Genomic DNA, 25,464 nt, shown 5'->3' with positions numbered 1-25,464 from the left:
CCAGTGAGAAACTCTGACTAGCAGGGACAACAGCACGCGACTCCGGAATACAGTGTTGTATTGTGATGGGGGAAAGGTATCGGCTGTGGAAAGGAAGAGGAACTAATTTATTTTTAATATAAATTTATGCATTCAAATAGGGAGACAGACAGATCTGAATACATACATGCCTCGTGGCCTTTTTTCCCCTCCGTGTTCAATGAACACAGGCAAGATCTTTTGCCGAGCCACCCGTAGCACTGGACGTGCAATTTTAAGAAGAGTTACTCCAATTTAAGGCCATTCATCCCAATGGGTTTAGAATCCCAATGGGTTTAGAATTTGAGATTGCAAAAGCCTTAACAGTCCAGGTGCTCGGCAGCAGCAGCAGCAGAAGGCCATTGCTTTCACATCCTGCACGTGAGCTCCCAAAGGCACCTGGTGGGCCACTGTGAGTAGCAGAGAGCTGGACTAGATGGACTCTGGTCTCTGATCCAGCTGGCTTGTTCTTATGTTCTTAATCATAGATCACAGAATCATAGAGTTGGAAGACACCCCCTCCCCAAGGGCCATCCAGTCCAACCCCCTGCAATGCACACAACACACAATCAAAGCTCTCCTGACAGGTGGCCACCCAGCCTCTCTTTAAGAGCCTCCAAACAAGGAGACTTCACCACACTCCGAGGTAGTGGGTGGAGTCTCCTTAGGTCTGAATAACTCTGCATAGGATCGCACTGTTACAGCCCAATTCAAGGAGAGGGCGAATCCCCTCTGGAGGAGACATGGCCCTACACTGGCGGCAATGCCTTCCCCAAGATACTTTCCTTTGTGGAAGGACCACTAGCTCCTGCCTGCTCCGGTGCCCTGTAATGTCTGGCCACAGTGCCCAGCTTCACTTCGGCATGGCGAGAGCGTGGCAGGGGTGTTCCCAAGGGTGGAATCAACACTGGTTGGCTTCCACCCCATGTTTGGATCGACTTGTGCTGCGGTCCCAGCCCTGTACTTAAGCCAACCTTTCGGGTGGTAGAAGTGCAAAGGGCTCCATTGGGGGAATTCTGAGTTTCTTCCCTCCTCGTGCCCTGGGGGAAGCTATTTGGGGGTAGCATGGTCCCGCTTGCTCCATCGTCTGGATTTGGGCTATTAGTGTCACAAGTTTTAACATAACAACATAAAGAAGAAGAAGAAGAGTTTGGATTTATATCCCCCTTTTCTCTCCTGCAGGAGACTCAACGGGGCTTACAATCTCCTTGCCCTTCCCCCCTCACAACAAACACCCTGTGAGGTGGGTGGGGCTGAGAGAGCTCCGAGAAGCTGTGACTAGCCCAAGGTCACCCAGCTGGCGTGTGTGGGAGTGCACAGGCTAATCTGAATTCCCCAGATAAGCCTCCACAGCTCAGGAGGCAGAGCTGGGAATCAAACCCGGTTCCTCCAGATTAGACAGACCAAGTGATCGGGAGCTACAGCCGCAGAAGGCCATTGCGTTCACATCCTACATGTGAGCTCCCAAAGGCACCTGGTGGGCCACTGCAAGTAGCAGAGAGCTGGACTAGATGGACTTTGGTCTGATCCAGCTGGCTTGTTCTTATGTTCTTAGATACACGAGCTCTTAACCTCCTATGCCACTGCTGCCTATGAAGTTATCATTTCATAGACACACCTCTGAAGGCTGCAGCCTCAGACGGGGGTGAAACGTTAGGAGCTAAAGTTGTGGCCACACAGCCTGGAACCAGAGGCAGAGATGCAACGGGGATATCTGGGGCGGCTCGCCCCGGGCACCACCATTGCATTCATTGCGCCCCAACCAACACCATTGCAGTCATGTGTCAGGGGCATGCCAGGGGTGTTTTGGGCCGGGAGGGGACGCGAGAGCAGTTCATGTCCCAGGTGCATTTTCCCCTCCCTTTCTCACTGCCTGGAACCCACAACAGCTATGACATAGATGGGTTATTGTTCTGCACAGTATGTGGTGTAACGGTTAAGAGTATTCAACTAGCATCTGGGAGACATCGGTTCAAATCCCCAGTTGTACCAAGGTGAGCGACACTCTTTCATCTGAACCTACTTCACTAGGTTGTTGTAAGGATAAAATGGAGGACGGGAGAATAACGTAAGCTGCTTTAAAAGCCCCCTTTGAGGAGAAATGTTGGGTATAAATAAATTAAATAAAAATTAAATAATACATTTCCATTAAGGAGCAAAGTACTTAACTCCACACGGCGGTACTTAAAACAAAGAGAGAGAGAGAGAGAAAGACAGAGAGATGGCAGATCTCCAACATGATTCTTCTTCTTTCTATGTTAGTAGTTTTATATTTTTCCCCACATTCGTTTCCCAACAACTAGTCCAAGTTCTGCTTACAACCTGAGTTCGATCCCGACAGAAGTCGGTTTCAGGCAGCTGGCTCAAGATTAGCCTTCCATCCTTCCAAGGTCGGTAAAACGGGCTCCCAGCTTGCAAGGGGTAGTCAGAGGTGGGATCCAGAAGGTTCCCGAGAGTAGGTTACTAATTATTTGTGTGTGCCGAGAGGGGGTTACTAATGCCACGTGATTTTTGCCTTAGTTACACCCCTCCTCTCAGCAGTAGCGCGCAGAACTTGAAGCAGTCTAGCAGGAGGTGCACTGGCGTGCGTGGCAGCCTGCGTGCATTTGTTTCCCGCCCAAGGACCGGCGCAGCGGCTGCGTCCTTGCCACAGCCCCGCCCAGGAATGCCCCGCCCCCGGAATGCCTGGCCACGCCCCCGTTGTGCCCCGCCCAGTCCCATTGGTGCTACGCCACAGTTTGAATCCCACCACCATGGGAACCTGTTACTAACATTTTTGGATCCCACCACTGGGTACAGTGTAGATGACTGGGGAAGGCCGTAGCAAACCACTCTGCAAACATAGTCCACCTAGTCAACCTCGTGATATGACCACCCCACAGGTCAGTAATGAGCTGGTGTTTGAGAAGGGCCCCACTTTTACCTTACCTTAGCCTATTTCCAAAGAATCCATTCATTCATACAAAAAAAAGGGGGGGGGGTCCACTCAACATCATCCACCCAAACATTTTCATTGTTCAGTCGTAAGCAAAAAGGGGAGGGGAGAGGGAATAAAAGAAACCCTCCTGCCTGTGACCTCAGAGCCCCACGTTTTCCGACATGGTTTATAGCAGGAGCGAGGCAGATTGCTCGGAGGAGCCACCCTCGTAAATAACAACAAAAGGAGCGGTGAATTATCCAGGTTGTAACTCAGGCAAAAAGGTGTGATATCCATTTATAGTATATGACCCCCAGAGCAACGTCTTAATTGAATTGAAGCAGTTCATTTAATCAGCCACTTGGCTATATTTTCTGCATCGGGGTGGCAAAAAAAGATGGTCTCCGGCCAGCCGGCCAGCCCCCCCCCCCTTTTCAGCTCAATTGCTACTGGCCTCCGCACAGAAATGCGTCAGCAACGGGTCCAATGAGGAAAAGGAATGTATGGCCCCTCCCGCACACGCAAAAATAATGCGTTTTCAAACCACTTTCACAACTGTTTGCAAGTGGATTTTGCCATTCTGCACAGCTTCAAAGAGCACTGAAAGCAGTTTGAAAGTACCTTAGTCTGCGTGTGCGGAATGAGCCTGTGTTCTGACCAAGATAGAAAATCAGAGGTTGAACCAGAAAAACTGGAACTGGAAGGAAACTACCTGCTGTGATATACCATGAGTACTGGCAAATAAAGGTAAAGTTTCCCCTTCAGTCGTGTCCAACCCTGGGGTACCACTGCAAGCAGTGATTTCATAGGCAAGCCGTTTTTGTGGGGTAGTTTGCCACTGGTTTCCCCGGCTATTCTTTACCCCCTAGCTATGTGCTAGGTACTCATTTACCGACCAAGGAATGGATGGATGGCTGAGTTGACCATGAGCCAGCTGCCAGGATATCTGACCCACAGGGGGCTCGAACTCCTGACCGTGTGAGTGGCAGTGCAAGCACTTAACCGCTACGCCACGTGGCTCCTACTAGCAAATAAGCAAGTCCAAAACTGCAATTAGAGCTACCACTCCTCCCAGTTCCCACCCTTGGCACTGTTCAACCAGCCAGTGAATACTAGCTGCCAAGAGAGGCCAGAGGGAGCAATGACATCACTTCTGGAAGTGATGTCATCATGTCACCAACAATCACAGGGACGTTCAGACATTTGGGCAAAACTCTATGGAAAAAAAAACCCACCTTCTACCATAGAGTTTTTGCCCAAATACCAGAGCATCCCTGCTATTGTCAGCAATGTGATGACACCATTTCTGGAAATGACATCAGTGCATCCATCTCAGCCTCCCTTTATAGCTAGTAAGTCCCCCCCATCCCATACTAGTTATCAGGGAGTACCTGCGAACCCTACAGCACATTTTGTTATCATGGGTTTCACCAGGCTTTTGGGGAGGCCGGCCGCTGATTGCCCCCCCTTCTTCATAACATTAGTAGACCCTGCCGTCCCCCCCTCTGAAGGGGTTTAGGATGTGGGACGCCATCTATTGTGTTTGCAACCCATCAGCCCCTGTGTATGGCCAATTGATGGGAATTGTAGTCCATGAACATCTGGAGTGCCATAGGTTCGCCACCACTGCTCTAGGGTGTCGGGGGGAAGTCTTTCACATCGCCTACTGCCTGGCCTTTTAACAGGAAATACTGGGGACTGAGCCTAAGCCCATTTGCCAGTCACTGGTTATACCACTGAGCCACAGCTTCTGTTCAAATGCTGCCCGATCTCGGAAGAGGAGTGGGATACAATAAGCAAGCACAGTGGTATTTATTTATTTACTACTAAATGTAGATACCGCCCCTCCCCCGGAGGGCTCTGGGCGGTGCACAACAAAACAACAAATAAAAACACACAAAACACAGAATATAAATTAAATATTAACTCTAAAATAAAACCCTTTTAAATACAGTGGACAGTACAAAATTATCAGCGTCCATTAAAATCCACATTAAAACCCTCCCAAAGAGAGGGAATGGTGGGACCCAAGATGTTGGGGACCCAAGATGTAAAAGAATATAAAGCAGAAAGAAGGAGGGAGCACCAATCAGCAGTTGGTCCCTCCAAAAGCCCGGTGGAACAGCTCAGCCTTGCAGGCCCTGCGGAACTCACCAAGATCCCACGGGGCCCGGACAGATGGAGGAAGAGTGTTCCACCAGGCAGGGGCCAGGCCACGTAAGGCCTTAAAGGTCTGTTACACACTATGTCCAGAGAGAAGGAAATGTTTGGGGTATATACTGTCCATGTATGAGGTCATCAGGTCTGTAAGGTAAGTGATGGACAATCAACATGATGGATGGGTGAATATATCTCGGGAGTGCTTTGATCGCGCATTCCTGCATGGCAGGGGGTTGGACTTGATGGCCCTTGGGGGTCTCTTCCAACTCTATGATTCTATGATACATGGTGGAACTCCCTACCATCCGAGATTTAGGCCCCGTGAGATATGGTAAAGTTCTTCCGGCCCTTGAAAACCGAAATGTTTCACCAAGAATTCAGTTAAATTACCCGCAGTTTGGCAATAAATATGGCCCCCTTCCCTTCCCTTCTCTCTTTTTAAAACTTTTCTTCCTTTCCTTTTCCTTCTTTTTCTTCCTTTTGCCTTTCCTCTTGATATATGAGGAAATAGAAAGTTGGGGGAGAGCTTCTTGGGATCCCTTGTGGAGATCCCTCCCAGTAATTATATTCCGGGAAGCCCAATGTTTTTATGTCGCCAAAATGTTGACACTTGAATGACGTACGTTTTTAAACTGAAACGTGTTGTTGTTAAGACAGTTTATTGTATTTTATGCCATTACAATGTTGTTCAACCACCACCACCACCACCACCACCCTGAGCCTGGTTTATGGGGGTGAGGGATATAAATTTGAAATAAAGTTTTTTTTTTCAAAAAAGGAAAACGAAGGATGAAATCTATTAGTTCAGGGTACAACAGCTGAAGAAACAGGACCTGAATATTTCCTGGGCAGAATGATCATGACATAAATATTTCTAATTGCTGGGCAGAGCATCATGTTTCAAAAAAGCTGAGCATCTGAGTGCTTGGGAGTTTTTTCTAGCCGTGTTCCTATCCCTCGTTTCCAAGCAAATAAGAGTTTGTGCATGTACGTTCCTCACTCCATGACGGCCGTACCATTCTTTGATTGCCACAGTCCATCTAAGCTCTGAAATGCAAGCAAATACCTTCAGCAGTATGGAACTACCTTTGTAATTGTAATTGTTGTTTGTAATTGCTGCATAGGTTTTAAGGGGTTTAATGTTTTTATGCTGTTGATTTGCTGTTCGGTAGAACAGCCGTACTGTGAGCCGCCTCGAGCCCTTCGGGGATGAGGGGGCCTATAAGTTCAATAAATAAAATAAAACAAATTTGTAACGAATCTGTTTAATTGAAGGTGAATGCTTGACAGCCTAACGCCTCTCCAGAAAGATACACCAGCTAGGTTCAGATGTTGCACAAAACCAGGTTTAATTAACATGGTAAGCAAGGGAATGGCGAGGCCCGCCGATACGTTTTGTGGTGCATATCTGCTTCCCCCCCTCCCAGCACCAAAGGCAAAGAGTAAGTCTCAGCTTTTTCCCACCTCGTTGGGACAAGAGGTGAATCAAAAGATCTTAGGAGGCACAGCTTCAGAAGGGGGCGATCATTAACAGTTATCTGGACTTTGATCCTCCTGATTCTTTGTGATTCCCCCCCCCCCGATCCCATGGTAGCTATTTGGGGTTGGCTCCACCCTCAACCACAGCCATTCTATGGTAGCCCCCATATATTTTTCTCTCTCCGCTGTATTTTTCTCTTCCATTTGAACGGGGCCACTTGGCACACTACCTGTATTGCTTAATAAACCCTGCTCAAAGGAGAGCCATAATGCTCGCCAGGTTTAATGTTATGCCTTCTGCCTTGTTGCATGGCAGATTTAATAAGCAAGAAAAGGCTAAAAGATTGTGCCCATGTAACGACGGCTCAGTTGAATCTCTGGCCCACCAATTACTACACTGTCTCAGATTCAAGGAAATCAGATCCAAGTATGTGAATCTTACTCCTTTACATTTACCCCATCTCCCCAATTTAATTAGATTACACTACTTGTTGGACAACCCTGATCCTTCTCTCTGTATGATAGTGGCAGACTTTCTCCTGGAAATTACCAAACGCCAGTAGATTTCCTTTGACCTAACATGTATTTCCTGTATTGTATATGCTTTTTAATCCATTTTTTATTATTGTTGTACTGTTGTCTATGCCAATAAAGGCTTGCTTCTGCTTCTGCTTCAACTTACATCTATCTGAAACAAGGAGAAAAGGAAGACAAGACATTCTATGGTGGTATCCCCTCGATGTCTTCAAAGTTCCGAAAACTCCCACACGCTCAGCCTGGTTATGGACCCAATTCAATTAGCACAGTCACCCTAAATGCAGGTCACCTCACTAATTAGGATAAGTCAAAGACTCAGCTCAGGATCTGACCCCCTGGTGTGAAGTTCGTTTATTAATCAGAGCCGATTTCAGAGCTTCACGCAACGTGCCAACACGGACATCCCAGGTTAATCGAGGCTCGTGTCTGGCTTGTCATAGTGGCTGGAATGCCAGCCAGGTCTCTCTGCACTGGGCTGATTTAGTTTTATTCATTGCGTTACACATGAACCCAGTCACTGCTTCCAAATATCTGCTGATCACTTCACCCTCTAAGATGTACCTTTTAAAAACGATAAGTGGCAGCTTAAGCTCAGGACACGGTTGTGCAATTGGCTTTCAGGGGGCGTGGCTGTTTTTTGTGTGGATTTTATATGGCTTGTATGCAGGACACCTTGGAAAGATTCTGCAATAGAACAAAATTCAAAGTGAAATTTGAATGTCTGGTTCAAACAAATCATCCGCCGGAATTTGAGGGGAGGTTCGGAAAATGTAGATAAGGCCAGTGAGAATGCTCAGAGGTGAGGTTTTGTGCATATCTTGGACTGTCACTGACTTCCACATGAAACAAAACAGAGCTCCCGTATGGAAAGCCCTGCAGACAAAAAAAAATTCTTATTTATGGCACTCGATGAATACATTCCTAATTATGGTTTACTCAAAGACAACTGAGATGGGATATGATACGGAAAAGAGACAACCGAGCTGAAAGGCAGAAGTACTTCAAGCCAATAAAACCAACCTCGGAATCAAATCTGTTGAAATTTTGGAGCAGACTGAAAGAATTTTGAAAACTCCTTTAGAAAAATCTAGGGAGACAATTTAGCTGGGGGGGGGGGAACCTTAGCTGAACAAGATTCATTTCGAAACAGGATAAAATCTATCGAAATTTTGAGGCCGATTAACCGCAATTATTTTCCTTTAGGGTTGCATCGTCCTTAAAAAAAAAAAAACTTAGCTGAACAATACATTCATTTCCAGACAATAAAACCAAACTCAGAATCAAGTCTGACGAAATTTCTGAGTAGGTTATCAGGATTTCGACGACTCGTAGAAAAAAACCCCAAAATTTCAGGGAGGGGGGGTGTCACCCGTCTTTGGGGTCGGCCCTGACAGACCAACTCTGCCAGGAGCATAAATTAGAAGTCATTCATTGCCAGGTTGGATAGAGTCCTTTCACTTTGGGGAGGTTTGAAAAAGAGGAAGCATTAAAACAATGGCTTCAGTCCGGGGCGAACAATCGGCGTTTTCAAGAGAGCCCCTTCGGTGTCTCCCTCGCCGCTTCCACCGTGCGCCGGGACATCACGGCGCTTCCCCCTTATCATTCGATGTAACTTTTCATATCTCGCCCAGCTCTCCTTTCGCCTTGGACCACTACCTCCTTTTCAATACCTCCACAGTGGCAGGGAGGGAAGAAAAAAACACACGACACTAAGCCTCTTTCTCTCCCACCCACCCCCTCTCTCCCCCCCCCCGCTTATTTTCTTATATTTGTGTAGCTGTTAGACATTTTGCAAAGGAGGGGAGTACCAGCCAGCCTCTCACAACAAAAGAGCTACTGTCATTCCGCCAGTCCCAGACATGGTGGAAACTAGCCCACAGGAAAAGGCCTGGCTCCGGCGTTAGGCCCCGGCCGAGCACAGTCACTGCATTCACTCAAATTGGCAACGAGTCTCCGTGTTCCTGGCTTTGAGCTGTGAACAAGGGTCGGGATTGAATAACCAATTATACAACCGCTGACTGAGTTTATCCAAGGTTTGCAAACTGCTATAATAGTCCAGTATTCAACGGGGCTGTTTTATCCTTTTCCAGATATAGTGTCATATCTCCCCTCGCGCTCCATTTACATGTCATTTTATTACATACGTCCATTAAAAAAAAGGTTAATACAATGTCACAGTCAGTGTCTAAATGATGCCATTCAGCTGCCGTACCCCTGGCTGGTTTTAGCCGCACGAGCGCCTCTCTCTTTCTCCTGTACGCACGGAACACTTATTTAGCCACACACCATCTTTCCTAGAGCGACCTGAAGCACGTTGCTCGCAAGGAGGCACGGCGCTTTACAGGCGACTCCAGATATGAGATGAAATCGGGAGGGGAAATATGGTCTTTGCTCCAATTGGAGCTTTCGTTGTTTGTTTTTTTTAAGTTTTAAAGTTTGCAGCTTTGACCGGCCAAAATCTCGTGACAACAGTGTCAACTCTAATGGGAGATATTAACATAGATATATAGATTTAGATATTTCATCTCCCCGGTTTTAGAGCCTGGCCTGCCATACCACTGATTGACTCTGCCCACCAATGGGATTATGTGTTGCAAGATGTTCATTTCACGATCCGTGATGCTTAACCTGTGACATCTGGCAGTGCAGATATACGCCACCGAACCATAGTTAATGTGCTCTGCTCCACAGTATATTATATGTAAGCTAAATGATATTATGCAGTTGGATCAGAATTAAGGCTGCCTTCAAATTTCGCAAGACTTCTGGTTCAATTTGATTACTTCATGCTAATTTTGCTTCCCATGTGCACGTCGAACCCATAAGCATTTTCACACCATTATCCATTTCCTCGTGCCAAATTCTGTCGGCAAAATCTGTGCATTTTGCGGCACTGTATGTGCCTCGATAAATCATCGTTCCACGCTGCATGCATCACATAGGTATAAACGGTGTCCGTTATAGGTCTAAATACTGCATAAGCAGACGTGAGAAAGGAACGAATAAATACTCGGCAACCGCAATAAAAACTGTTCATGACGACATGGAGAAACAAACAAACCAAAAAATGGAAATGAAAGATCATATTTGCCAATCCCTGCATAATAGTCATTGAAAAAATAACTTAGAAGAAGAGTTAGTTTTTATACCCCGCCTGCTTTTTCTGCCTGTAAGGAGTCTCACACAAACGCCTTCCCTCCTTCTGCCCACAACAGGCTCCTTGTGAAGTAGCTGGGGCTGAGAGAGTTCTGAGAGAACTGTGACTGGCCCAAGGTCACTCAGCAGGTACCACGTGCAGGAGCAGGGAATCAAATCTGGGTCACCAGACTGGAGTCCGCCACTCATCTGAAAGAGGGGGGAATGAAACCTGGCCCTCCAGATTAGAATCTGCCACTCTTAACCACTTTACCACGCTGGCTCACTAATAATATACCCTAAATAAGCTGCTGTAGCCTACTAGAAGAATCATAATAATGAGGAGTTAGGTCCAGATCGGCCGCCCCCTCGTAACGCCCGCCACATTCACCGTCTTTGGCAGCGCCTGCTGCTTCCATCTTTCGGCACTGCCAGCCCCTCCCGGCCTTTTAGATCGGGTGCCTCCAATCCAATCATGAATTGAATTGTTATGCGGTTGTTTGGGGTTGTTGTGAGCCGCCTAGAGCTCTTTGGAGATGGGGCGGCCTATAAAATCAAATAAATGAATGAATGAATGAATGAATAGATTTGAATAGATTTTATTGGTTTAATAACTTTACTGATTGTAATGAATATTGTTGTGCACCGCCCAGAGCCCCCCGGGGATGGGGCGGTCTACAAATTCAAGAAATAAAAATAAATAAATAAATAAATAAAAATGAATGAATGAATGAATGAATGAATGAATGAATGAATGAATGAATGAATGAATGAATGAATGTGCGACTAAAATAAGGCCACAAAGCTAAATGGCTATTACACTGTAATACACTGCTACACAGTGTGAAACAGACTTCCCTCTGTGATACACCTCTGAAGATGGCAGCCGCAGATGCAGGCGAAACGTTAGAAACAAGATCCACCAGACCACGGCCACACAGCCCGGAAAATCCACCAGAACCAGCTGAATGGCTATGTTTCATTTGCTTCCGGTCATGTGTACACATTCTCAACTAGCCCCACCATCTGTATGACAGGGAAGGATGAACATTAGTGCGATTCTGCTTAGGGTTACCGAATCCCTGGTGGGAGCTGTGGATCCCCTGCCCCTAGGTCCTGTTGCCTCCCACTGCTGGAAACAGCCCAGAGGGAAAAGGGGGTCCTTGTCTACTTACAGGAAGCTCTTGCCATAAAGTTTCATGAGATTCCTAGATCTACTTGGAAGCAACAAAGGGAACTCTAAGAATCACCAGGAACTCTACTGTATGAACTTCTGGTTTTACCATGGAGTTTTCAGCTATTTCTACAGTTATCTTTTGCCACTTCTGGGTAGCTCTAGGAATCACCATGAACTCCTACTTCCTATAAGTATTTGATTCCTTATTTTTCTGTTTCTTTTTTCTTCCAGGATGCTGCCCATCCCATAATGAAGTTGATGGGCAGTAGATTCAGGACAGACAGAACCAATCACTTCTTTCCTCAATGAGTAATAAAACTGTGGAATTCACTGCCAGTGAACTTAGTGATAGCCGTGAGCACAGACTGCTTTAAAAGGGGGTTAGACAGATTCATGGAGGATAGATTAACAATGGCTACCAATCATGGCGAAGAAGAAGAAGAAGAAGAGGAGGAGGAGGAGGAGAAGGAGGAGGAGGAGGAGGAGTTTGAATTTATATGCGCCCTTTCTGTCCTGTAAGGAGACTCGAAGGGGCTTACAACCTCCTTTCCCTCCCCCCCACAACAAACACCTTGTGAAGTAGATGGGATTGTGAGAGTTCTGAAAGAACTGTAACCAGCCCAAGGTCACCCAGCTGACATGTGTTGGAGTGCACAAGCTAATCTGGTTCACCAGATAAGTCTCCACAGTTCAAGTGGCAGAGCGGGGAGTCAAACCCGGTTCTCCAGATTAGAGTGCACCTGCTCTTAACCACTACACAATACTGGAACCTCCACATTTAGAGGCAGTAAACCTTAGAAACCTGGTCCTAGGAAGCAACCTCAGGGGAAAGTATCAACTCTCCAGGGATCTGACATGTAGACCGCAGTCAAAGACATCTGGAATGGAGAACGCTGGAATTAGTAGTTCATTCTTAATGGGAGAATTTCCACTTGCTTCCTCTCACATTTTAACATCACTCGTCACATCACCTAGGAATTCTAATCCCTTCCTAAGAGACTGAGGTTCGCTGGTAGAGAGCATTTAACTGGCTGACAGAAGGTCCCGTATTCAATCCCCAGCATTTCCAGTAAAAATATCTGGCAGTTACACATCTTGACATCAACACCACAGTGGCGTAGTGCCAAGGGGACGGGGGGGGGCATTCCAGGGCAGGGGGAGCGTGGCAGGGGTGCGGGGTGCACGTGTGCCCCGGGCGCAGTTCCCCCTTGCTCCAGCTCTGCAACATCTGCAGAGGTGGAAAGGACATGAGCGCATTGCCCCCACCTACGTGTGATAACCTGGTCTTGCACATGAGGAAGTGGAGGCGCATAGGTGCTTACGCATTTTCACTCTCTATGAGGACAGATTCTGTGCTCATGAGCCTGCAATAGTGCGCGGGCAAAGACTTGGGCCCACTGCTTACACATACTTATTATTTATTCACATTTGTTTGTTTGTTTGCATTTATTCCCCACCCTTTACTGCAGTCTCAGGGCGGGTTACAATAAAAACCATACAAAATCCAGCAACGGCAGAATCGCAATAAAACCGCATCCAAAACCCCATCTGAAACAATCTAAAATCTCACCCACCAACCCACAACAACACACTTTTACTCAGCCATTTTCTAAAGACTCGGGCAGATTCCGTATGGGCCAAAAACAGCGGTGTGGAAACGGTGTGAAAACAGTGTAAACCCCTTTTACATCGTTTTCACACCGTTTTCACACCACTGTTTTTGGCTCATGCAGAATCCTCCTCAGTGTGGCATTCGCTATATTGTAAACTTCTTTGCCATTGTATTGTCGAAGGCTTTCACGGCCGGATTCAACTGGTTCTGGTGGGTTTTCCGGGCTGTGTGACGCCCGGAAAACCCACCAGAACCAGTTTTTTTTTGCCATTGTTTCTGTTCTACGGGACAGAAAGCCCATTTGAAGGTTCTGCTTCCAACCTAACGCAATAGTTGCTGCAATGTTGCCTACGTGTTGGTCCGTGAATCCAGGGTGGCCGTTATTCTCCCCAATCTATCGAGGGAATGTTTATTTGACAGCTACGTGAAGCTTTCACATTTTCGAATTATTTCTCATCCCTCTTTAGACCCTTAAGTTCCTTCATTCTTTCCGCACAAACTTAACATGCCCCGATTGAAAAAAAGAAGAACCCGCATCGCTTTCTTCTGATGCTAGGGGAGGGGATTAACGGAGTATCTGAAATATGTGAGGAAGCCAGCATTTCAGTTACAATTATGGCAGCGGCCTACCACCGTTTACCTTCTGTCCTGCCCTATCCAGACTACAAAGAGATGAGCAGAAAAATAATGAGGGGAGAAAGTAGAAAGAACATGTGAAATAGTTGGGATTCTCGCGCTGACATGCAAAGAAGGCCATGCCTCGAGAGACGGAGCCGCTTCACTGAAGCACCTATTTCTTTGAATAATCTTTAGAATAAGCATGTATGAAGCCTTCTCCTTGCTGTATAAATGGGTGCATACAGAGGTGGGATCCAGCAGGTTCTCACAGGTTCCCGAGAGTGGGTTACTAATGATTTGTGTGTGCCGAGAAGGGGTTACTAATTGGTGATTTTGCCACGTGATTTTTGCCATAGTTACGCCCTCCTCTCAGCAGTAGCGCGCAGAACTTGAAGCAGTCTAGCAGGAGGTGCACCGGCGTACGTGGCAGCCTGCGCCTGCGTGCATTCGTTTCCCACCCAAGGACCGGCACCACGGCTGTGTCCTTGCCACAGCCCCGCCCAGGAATGCCCCGTGCCCGGAATGCCCGGCCACGCCCCCATCGTGCCCCGCCCAGCCCCATTGGCGCTATGCCACAGTTTGAATCCCGCCACCATAGGAACCTGTTACTAAAATTTTTGGATCCCACCACTGGGTACATAGTTGTGTGCAAAAATCTTAGTGCTACCAGCTCCCAGAATCTGTGCCGTGAGAAGAAGAATCGTCAGGAATTTTTGCGCTACCAGTTTCAAAAGGAACCGGGAAAATCCCGTGGCAAATGACTTCTCCGGCACAGCAATTGTCAAATACCCCACAACGGGCAGATGCAGGCTGGTTCCTTCACATGCAGAATAATGCACTTTCAATCCACTTTCAATGCGCTTTGCAGCTGGATTTTGCTGTGCGGAATAGCCAAATCCACTTGCAAACGGTTGTGAAAGTGGATCAAAAGTGCATTATTCTGCCTGTGCGGAAGGGGCGAACGATGCATGAGTCAGTTTTCTCCGCAGGGGTTTTTAAGACATCCAAACACTGGCACACAGGGGCCAGAGCATGGATTAATCTGAGGCCCCTTCCGCACACGCAAAATAATGCGTTTTCAAACCACGTTCACAACTGTTTGCAAGTGGATTTTGCCATTCCGCACAGCTTCAAAGAGCATTGAAAGCAGTTTGAAAGTGAATTCTTTGGCCCTTGACATCTGGGCCTTCTTTGGCCCTTGACATCTGGGCCAACTGCCATCTAATGAGACTCGCCACTCCTCCCTTTTGGGGGGGGGGAGGGAACTTATAATCAGAATGCTGGACGCCACCCCTCCCCTTTACGGGAGGGGAGGGAGCTTTTAAAATAGACTGTTGAACGCCAACTACTTTATTGGGTTTATGGTATATTTATTAGAAATAGTTTTATGGTTTTATCGCTGCTTTTAAAATGTTTTAATTATCCTACATTGTTATTCCTATGTTGTACACCGCCCAGAGCGCCTCGGGGATGGGGCGGTATAAAAGCTTAAGGAAATAAATAAATAAATAAATTATTCTGCATGCGCGGAATGAGCCTGAGTTATTTGGGGGTTGGATGCAATGGATCTGGGTGGAAAATGGCAACCGATCCTTTTTGGGAGAGCTGGTGCCCTCCAGGAGGATATGGCGCAACAGAGATCCTTCAGCCTCGAGATAAGGGAAGTTACTGCGGCTGGAAAGGGATCATCTTGGCATTGGAAAAAGGATTACGCGAAGTCCTGAAGGCTCAGGCCTATCAATGGCTATAAAACTCTATTTTAAACATTTACAGCTCTGTTGCTTTGGGGTATCCAGTTAAAGGGATTTGCGGACTCTTCTTTCCCCCCCCCCCCACGTCATTTATGTGAGCAAGTTTGTTTGGTTTATTTTTTAATGTAATCATTTGCTTCCTTTACTGCTGGCTGCCTTGAGACCTTTGGGGACCGTCGGGTTAGACAGGCTTTATTAGCTAAATGGAATTTTCATGTTTGGTGGCACAACGGCGTCTTAGAACCAGGCCTTGCGAGCAAATAGGGTATGAATAGGGAACCTTTTTTGGGGCCTGAGCCATCCGCCTTTGATGATATTGGTAAGTTGGCGAATAAATGGAGTCGGGGGGTGAAAGGTTGCCCATAGCTAGAAACTTTGGGGAAAGACAGAGTTGCTAAGAAGTGCCTGGTAACAGGCAGGAGGGTTTTAGTGGCGTAGGAGGTGAAGAGCTTGTGTATCTAATCTGGAGGAACCGGGTTTGATTCCCAGCTCTGCCGCCTGAGCTGTGGAGGCTTATCTGGGGAATTCAGATTAGCCTGTGCGCTCCCACACACGCCAGCTGGGTGACCTTGGGCTAGTCACAGCTTTTTGGAGCTCTCTCATCCCCACCCACCTCACAGGGTGTTTGTTGTGAGGGGGGAAGGGCAAGGAGATTGTCAGCCCCTTTGAATCTCCTGCAGGAGAGAAAGGGGGATATAAATCCAAACTCTTCTTCTTCTTCTTTTAGGGAGCAGTATCCTGGGATGATTTTTTTAAAAAAAGACCTGGAACTCTTAGAAGAAGAGTTCGTTTTTACACCTTGCTTTTTTCTGTCTTTAAGGAATCTCAAAGCAACTTACAATTGTCTTTTCTTCTTCTCCGCACAACAGGCGTTTGGTGGGGTAGTTGGATCCCAGTGGGTTCTGTGAGAACTGTGACTAGCCCATGGTCACCCAGCAGGCTTCATGTAGAGGAAAGGCAAATCAAACCTGGTTCTGCTGATCAGAATCTACCGCTCTACACCATGATGGCTTGCAAGATGTTATGACCTTAGAGCTCGCCACGTTTCCTAGCGCTACCCAGAAGTGACAAAGATAGCTCTAGTGATCACCGGAAACTTTATAGAAATGTTATCATAAGTAGATAAGGCCTTATTTTGGGAACCCTCAGAGAACTTGAGTCCCGGGGCTCACCTAGGTTCTCTGAGAAGAGACCTGACCCTGTTTACTAAGCAGAACGGTTACCTGCCCTAGAGATAAGGGATATTTTGAGCTAGCCCTGTGGTGGAGAACCTTTGGTACTCCAGATGTTATGGACTACAATTCCCATCAACCCTTGCCAGCATGGTCAATTGGCCATGCTGGCAGGGGCTGATGGGAAATGTAGTCCATAACATCTGGAGTGCCAAAGGTTCGCCACCACTGAGCTAGCCTTTGGGTACTTACCTGGACACAGAGGACTCTGATGCAGACCCTGACAACACGATGCAGCCGGAGTTGGCTGCTCCTGAGGAAGACCAGGCAGCAGAGCCAACTCCCAGCCCTTTCCTGCCTGATGCCATGCAGGTAGAATAACCTGCAGACCCCCCCCCTCCCCCCAGGGAACCCAGTAATGAGTCAACTGTGCACAGGAGGCAGAAGCAGAGGCAACTGCTGCAGGAAAAAAGGAGAAGTGTTCGTATTGCAGCAAGACATGGGAAGATATGAGGATTAAGTCCTTGCAGAATCCCAGTCCCATGGACAAGGCTCAGAATATAAGCCTTGCCTTGAACTTGGTTCTGCATGGGAGCAACAAGTGTGTTGCCAGTCACCTCCGGGTGCCTGGTTTATCACTGATTCCCAACCTGTTTATCAGTTCTCCTGCACCACAACTTGCAGACTGACTCTTGACTACGTTTTTGCCTGCTGCCTGCCTTGACCCATTGGACTGCTTTCTGACAACGCTTTCGCCAGCCGCCTGCCTCGAACTTCCTACTACGCTGTTGCCTGCCACCTGTTTGGCCCTGCGAGGCTGGACCTGACCACGCCCTGCCTGCCAGCCGCACAAGGGATGCCCATCACATCCATTTTTCATGATAGTAAGCTTTCTTGAGGCATTTCACCTGCCAGTGGAGATGCAGAATGTTAGGCCCCTTCCGGACACACAAAATAATGCATTTTCAAACCACTTTCACAACAGTTTGCAAGTGGATTTTGCCATTTCGCACAGCTTCAAAGAGCACTGAAAGCAGTTTAAAAGTGCATTATTTTGCATGTGCGGAATGAGCCATAGATTTGGTGGGTCTTGATGTTATCCAGGAATGCAATGTGTCTTTTGCGCTGTCAAATCACAGCTGACTTACAAGAAGAGATGTTCGGAGGCAGTTTGCCATTGCCTGTTTCTGTGTCACGGCGCAGGTATTCCTTCGATGTCTCCCATCCAAATACTTGCCAAGGTTGACCCTGCTTACCTTCTGAGATCTGAGGAGATCAGGGCTAACCTAGGGCAATCCCAGTCAGGGTTAATGAAATTCTTACTATCTTATTATACGTGTGTGTACCGGGCCATGAAAAAAGCAGGTGACCTATGGCTACTCTGTAGGGGAGTGATGGCGAACCTTTTCGAGACCGAGTGCCCAAATTGCAACCCAAAACCCACTTATTTATCGCAAAGTGCCGACACGGCAATTTAACCTGAATGCTGAGGTTTTAGTTTAGAAAAAAAACGGTTGGCTCCGAGGTGTGCGTTACTCGGGAGTAAGTTTGGTGCTAGTTGGTGGCTTTGCTTTGAAGAACCGTGCAACTCTTCCAATGGGTGAATCATGACCCTAGGAGGGTTTACTCAGAAGCAAGCCCCATTGCCAGCAACCGAGCTTACTCCCAGGTAAAGGATCATGCTTTAGTTCTTTGCATGAAAATCAGTGGAGTTTAACAGCGCTTAACAGAGTTACCCACACTGCTTCCCCAAAACTAGGTCTTAGGTTTAATGCGAATAATCGAGCCCAGCAGCCCAGGCCAGCCTAGATGTGTGTGGGGGCGGGGAGCACTCTGTGAGTGCCCACAGAGAGGGTTTTGAGTGCCACCTCTGGCACCCGTGCCATAGGTTCGCCACCACTGCTGTAGGGTTTTCAAGGAAAGAGGCTTTTGGAGGTGGTTTACCACTGCTTGCCTCCACATCACGACCCGATTATTCCTTGGAGGTCTTCCCTTCGAGTAATAATCAGGGCTGACCCTCCTTAGCTTCCAAGATTTGAAGAGATTGGGCTAGCTGGGTCAGGGTTTTTATTGTATAAAATCCCAGAACATTGACGGGGGTTTTTTTTAGCTAGGAATGTAAGCTGTGAATGCACTAGCTGGAGGAAAGACATTTGGATTCTGCGCAGCCACCGAATAACAACTGTACATCTGCTGCACTTATTGGATGAGTGTCTGCAAAGACCTTCAGACCAACCAGGGGTTTAGAAGTTCAAAACGGCTAGACGGTTCGCCAAATTCTACCGTTTAATCTTTGCCACTGCCTCTCTAGTTTTGGTGGAACAGCCTCCCCGATCGAGTCATCCGCAGGGAAGATCAGGGCCGGGTGTTCTGTGACCACCTGGAATAGATTTCTGTCATGCCGCTTTGGGATTTAAAGGATTTGTGAGATTAAAGAAAGAAGTGTCGGAATGGAACAAATCCTGATCACTCTATAAAAGTACTACTCATAATTAAGCCTTTGGCACCCAAACGGCATTGTTAGTCTCCTGAAAATACCCTTGGGGGAAACATATAGACTTTGCCGAGTGTGCTTTTTAATGGTGTATGTGGGTGGGGGAGATATTTTAATAACAGGGCAATTCTAAACAGGGCTGCAACCTTCTAAGTCAATCGACTTCGCCGTAAATTTTTATTTGCACTTCCTGGAGGTTCAGTAAAGGAGTTTGAAGGGTAAAACAAGCAAGCCCCCACCCCACAAAAAAAAAATACAGAGGAGCAATGGAATAATATTTCTCAGTGTGGAAAATACTAGGGTGGAACGATATGTTGTGCATCATGCTTCTTTTTTAGGAAGTGTCTACAAAATATTACCACCAGGGCTGCAGGGAATGTGTTGAAGGGTATTTATATGTGAATACTGAATCTCTTCCCTCTATGTGCTATGCTGCAAAATAAAATCAACTTCCCCCCCTCCCCAAGTTGCTTTTACTGTTGTTAGAGAAAACGTGCAGGTATATATGGGTTCTCCTTATCCCTAACTTCTTATGGGCAATTTGCTGCAGTTACGTGGTCCAAGAAGAAAGAATCCAAGTCATCTGTTCTTCCACCCGCATAATCTTGGTTCTGAAGTGGAAGCCGTGCATGAGCAATTCTCCATTATTTTGTTTAACAACAACAACAACAACAACAACAACAATAATAATAATAATCCATCCCAAAAACATTAGGGCAGCACTTGAAACATCTTCAAATTGACAAAATTAACATCTGTCAAATTCAGAAGGCAGCCCTGCTGGGAGCCGCACGAATACTATGCCGATACATTACAACTTCCTAGGCCTCTGGGTGAGGCTCGAATTGTAATGAAGGCCAACAACCAGCTAAAGATCTGGCAGCTGTGAAATCTACAATAATAATAATAATAATAATAATAATAATAATAATAATAATAATAATAATAATAATAATAATAATAATAGAAAGTGACCATGTATTGTTAAAGGCTTTCACGCCTGGATTCAACTGGTTCTGGTGGGTTTTCCGGGCTGCGTGGCCGTGGTCTGGTGGATCTTGTTCCTAATGTTTTGCCTGCATCTGTGGCTGGCATCTTCAGAGGTGTATCACGGAGGGAAGTCTGTTTCACACTGTGTCTAAGTGAAATTAGAAGGGAAAGTTTAGTGTGGTATATTGTCCATGTCCCAGGGTGGGGAATCACTCATTAAGTGTATTGTCGAATACACACAGCCCGGAAACCACACAGCACCCAAATCATTAAGTGTTTGGGTGGAACTTGCTATGCAAAGGTGTGGTTGAATGTATGTACCCCACCCGCAATACAATGCACTCAACCACACCTTTGCATAGCAAGTTCCACCCAAACACTTAACGATTGGTTCCCCACCCTGGGACATGGACAATATACCACACTAAACTTTCTCTTCTCACTTCACTTAGATACAGTGTGAAACAGACTTTTCTCTGTGGTACACCTCTGAAGATGCCAGCCACAGACGCAGGCAAAACGTTAGGAACAAAATACACCAGACCACGGCCACACAGCCCGGAAAACCCACCAGAACCAGAAAGTGACCATCATCGACATAGCAGACACTGGTGACAGCAGGGTCATTTAAAAAGAACATGAGAAGATCACAAAATACGACAATTTGAAAATTGAGCTTCAGCGTCTATGGCACAAACCAACTGAGGTCGTCCCAGTGGTCATCGGCACGCTGGGCACCATCCCAAAAACACCAGGGCTGCACTTGAAACATCTTCGAATTGACAAAATTAACATCTGTCAGACTCAGAAGATAGCCCTGCTGGGATCCGCACAAACACTTTGTCGATACATTACAACTTTCTAGGCCTCTGGGTGAGGTTTGAATTGTAATGAAGGCCATTGCTTTCACCTCCTGCATGTGAATTTCCAAAGGCACCTGGTGGGCCACTGCGAGTAGCAGAGTGCTGGACTAGATGGACTCTGGTCTGATCCAGCAGGCCAGTTCTTATGTTCTTATGTTCTCTTAACGCCGACAACCAGCTAAAGAACTGGCAGCTGTGAAATAAACCAGTAGTAGTAGTAGTAGTAGTAGTAGTAGTAGTAGTAGTAGTAGTAGTAGTAGTTGTTGTTGTTGTTGTTGTTGTTGTTGTTGTTGTTGTTATTATTTTGATTTCTTTTCAGAATACTGTGCCAATGAATCCGGGTCTCTCTGTTCTAACTCCAGCATTCTAACCATCACACCATACGGGTTGTCTGAAAGTGCTGCACAGCACCTAGATTTTGACATGAGTTGGCCAATAAATATACTCAGGAAGTTCTTGGTCCTATTATTGGCACAAAGTTATGGTGGTTAATTTTTCTTATTAGTACTTAACCAATTTTGCATCACCAAAGACACACAAAAATTCAAAGAAACACAAAATACATTTTCCAAGAAAACTCCTAGTTTCATCTGCATCAAGTATTTACACTAAAAGTAATTTTTTACCACTTGCTCTTTTTAATATCCAGGGAAAACTGGATCTTCAGAGTTATTATGAATAAAAATCACACATTTCTCTATTGATTCTTATCTAACAACCCCTAACCATCAAAACCACTAATCATCACCTTATTTTTTTCTGTGCTATCCAAATACTCGATCGTGGGTTTCCGATTGTCTAAAAACTGAACCACATTCTTTTTCTTTGAGCAGCAAAGTTAGTTTGGCCCTCTCTGCCATCTCCAATAACTGCCTCGCAAAGTTGTTGTGAAGATAAAATACGGGAAAAGAGACCGTACACACCACTCTGGCCTCTTCCGCACATGCCGAATAATGCACTTTCAATCCACTTTCACCATTGTTTGCAAGTGGATTTTCCTATTCCGCACAGTAAAATCCAGCTGCAAAGTGCATTGAAAGTGAATTGAAAGTGCATTATAGTCAAATTTTAACTGATATACAGTGTATGTTTACTTTTTGATGCTGTAACTTCAATAAACATTTATTTAAAAAAAGAAAGTGCATTATTCTGCATGTGCGGAAGGGGTCTCTGAGTTTCTTGCAGAGGAGGCAGGATAAAAATGTCCTGACAGGTAGGCTCATTCCGCACATGCAGAATAATGCACTTTCAAACTGCTTTCAGTGCTCTTTGAAACTGTGCGGAATGGCAAAATCCACTTGCAAACAGATGTGAAAGTGGTTTGAAAACGCATTATTTTGCGTGTGCGGAAGGGGCTGTAGATACTTTGTCTATGCTACATTGACCTGTGCATTGACCCGTGCGTTTTTCAAGATCATAGCCCCTATTTTTCCAATCCGGTTCTTTTCGCAACACACAAAATACACTTTTTCTTCCCTCCTGCCTTCCCCCTCGCTTCATACTTTCTACACACGCTGGGGAGATTGTTTTAATCTTCCCTGATTTAAGGTGTTAACCGCCCGGCAATCCCATGGTTACTCAAACATACATATCATCCCCATCCAGAGCCTTCTGTTCCTGGGTATAATGATTTAATGTTCTCTTCCCTTCCCCCTTCCCATCACGGTTGGCCGCCACGCTTCGTCCCAGCAAATCTCTCCCCGTGACGCATCTAGATGTCATAAACGAATGGAAGGTTTTGGAAGCCGGCACCCAGGGCTGGCCGATATCGAGAGTGGACCTTCACCCTTCGGAAGGGAACCGGTCTTACCTAAACAAACCATTATCGGCTCATCTCCTGCCTTTGTACTTTTTCCTTTTTTTTTGCTGTTACCTCACAGGATTAACTTTTATCTCTAATCTCTGCTCTGGCCAACTGTCAGAGAGCCTAAAAGCCTCTTGTCTTCTAATCTGTGTGTAATAATACTGCTGTTACTAACTGATAACTGGGAAATAACATGGAAGGCCAGGCGACCGGTTCACTTGGAAAGAGCTGGCTGTCAGATGCGGTGGGGACAGTGTCTTACCTGAGAGGACAACAGGTGAAGCAGGTGTGGAAAGTTTTTAATTGGACCTTTTGGGTGCTCAAACTGTCCTCTCAAAAGTCTGATGCCTTTGGAGGTGGCTATCAAACTGATTGAGGTATGTATGAAGCAGCCATGTTGGGGGGGCCAGGAATGTTGGGGTGGCCATGTTGGGGTGGCCAGAGGGAGACGGGGGACAAGGTGGTTGAAGGTGCTTTCAGCAACGTTGTGATATCACTTCCAGGAAAAACCCAGAAGTGATGCTAGCCATCACTCTGGAAAACTCTATGGTAAAACCATAGAGTTTCCCATGATTTCTAGAGAGGCGTGACATAACTTCCACGTTTTCCCCAGAAGCGATGGCACATCATCCAGCTGACAAGCTTTCTTTTGGTGTGTTTTCCCAGGGGGTTGGCAGCCCTATGCCACACACTGAATTGGATTGTCGGTCCGTTTCTCTCAGAATCAGTGACTCTAATGGTCAGTAGCTTTCCAAAATGGCACCCAGGGCTCATCCAGGTGTGCTTGTGGAATTGAGATGGGGTGAAATTCCAGGTGGAGTTCAAGTGCAGGGCCAGCCGGCCCCTCACCCCAATCTGGCCCCTCACTCTCACTGGCCCCTCACCCTCACCGGCCCTTCACCCCAATCACCACACGGAGTTCAGGGCTACAGTTTAAAGCTGGTCCCAAGTCTTGTTGAGGCCATCAGCAAACTGAGGACCGGGCGCTGACCAGCTCCAGCTTTATATAGTTGACTGCCCTCAACCTCCGCCTCTGGTCACGTGGAGCTTGGGGGTGGAGCCAACAGTATAAAGCTAGAGCAAGTCAGCCCCTGCCGCTCAGTTTGTTGCTGGCCTCAGCGAGGCTTGAAGCCAGCGGAGGCTAGCAGCAAATGGGCTGCCATGCTCTAAAACTTCACATGACATTTGGGGGTAAGGCCAGCCCTACCAGTCAGTGTTTAACTGTGCCCCTGCCTCGAACACCACTGAGAGTTCAGGCTGGGGTGCAATGGCCCTGCTATGCACCTGCCAGAAAGTGGTACCAGGGACTCTAGCTCTTCCCAAGCGCCCTTGCTACACCAGTGGTTTTGTGGGATCTTAAGCAGAGAAAGATCTTGAGATCCTTAAAGTGCAGATATCAATTTGATACTTGAGATCCTTAAAGTGCAGATATCAATTTGATACTTGAGATCCTTAAAGTGCAGATATCAATTTGATACTTGAGATCCTTAAAGTGCAGGTATCAATTTGATACTTGACATCCTTCAAGTGCAGGTATCAATTTGATACTTGAGATCCGTAAAGTGCAGATGTCCAGAACACAACCTTCTTGCACAACATGTACTCTAATTCATTAATACCTTAGGGCAGGGGTAGGGAACCTTTAACACTCAAAGAGCCATTTGGATCCGTTTTCCACGGGAAAAGAAAACACTTGGAGCCGCAAATAATTTTTGACATTTAAAAGAAAGATAACACTGTATATATTGGGTTTTTTTACCTTTTACTCTGCTCATTCTGAGAAGTGCATGGATGTGTCTGCCCTTTTGCCTGCAGGGCGGGCAAGGATGGGGCCAGCAGCTCGGCCTCGCCGGCTGCCGGGAAAGCACCCGCCCTGCTCAAACGGGGCAGGCGAGAGGGGAAGCCTGCGGTGCGACCCAGCCGGCCGTGGGCAATTGGTGCGCCCACCCTGCTGCCTGCAGGGTGGGCAAGGATGAAGCTGGCGGCTCAGCCTCACCAGCCGCCGGGAAAGCGCCAACCCTGCTCCAACGGGGCGGGCAAGAGGGGAAGCCCACGGCGCGGCCCAGCCGGCCGTGGGCAATTGGTGCACCTGCCCTGCTGCCTGCAGGGTGGGAAAGGATGGGGCCAGCAGCTCGTGGAGCCGCAGTGCAAGGGCAGAAGAGCCGCAGGTTCCCTACCCCTGCCTTAGGGGGAAAAACTTTGAATCCAGTGGCTCCTTTAAGACCAACAAAGTATTCTTGGTATAAGACTTCATGAGCATCTAAGGAAGTGTGAACGCACCTGAAAGCTTATACCAAAAATAAAACTGTGTCGGTTGTAAAGTTGCCGCTGGACTCAAACATTTTTTGGCAGCTTCAGACCCACCTGAATCCACATTAATGCATTACAACTTTTCACAGTTGAAAATGGGGACATGCATATAATGCCTGATTCTAATATCAAGGATACCAAGGTCGGAACATGCAGCAGAAAAATAGATAAAAATAGAATCTTAATAGATAAAAATAGAAAAATAGATAAAAATAGAGTCTTAACAGACATTCCCTTGCAAGGTTGCAGAACCGACATGCAAGGGGTTCAGCTAAAAAACAGGTTTCTTTGGGATTTTGAATAGATGTTCTCCCTCTCCGTCGGATTGAGCTAGATGCAAATTAGCATGCTAAACTTTACTTTTTTGTCTTTCATAGGTGCCCTTTTTAACAATTGGAGACAGAACAAGTAGCAGAATTCACAAGTG

The 25,464-nt window shown here is 46.7% G+C and overlaps 1 protein-coding gene across 4 annotated transcripts in view; it reads right to left on the bottom strand.

Moving 5' to 3' along the window:
- Window positions 1–25,464, bottom strand: part of SOX5 (SRY-box transcription factor 5) — a 633,967-nt gene that overhangs the window by 298,298 nt on the left and 310,205 nt on the right. The window lies entirely within an intron of this gene.

This window comes from Sphaerodactylus townsendi, linkage group LG06, assembly GCF_021028975.2.
Source record: "Sphaerodactylus townsendi isolate TG3544 linkage group LG06, MPM_Stown_v2.3, whole genome shotgun sequence".
In the NCBI taxonomy this organism is placed as follows: domain Eukaryota; kingdom Metazoa; phylum Chordata; class Lepidosauria; order Squamata; family Sphaerodactylidae; genus Sphaerodactylus; species Sphaerodactylus townsendi.
This window is presented reverse-complemented; position numbering and strand designations above follow the sequence as displayed.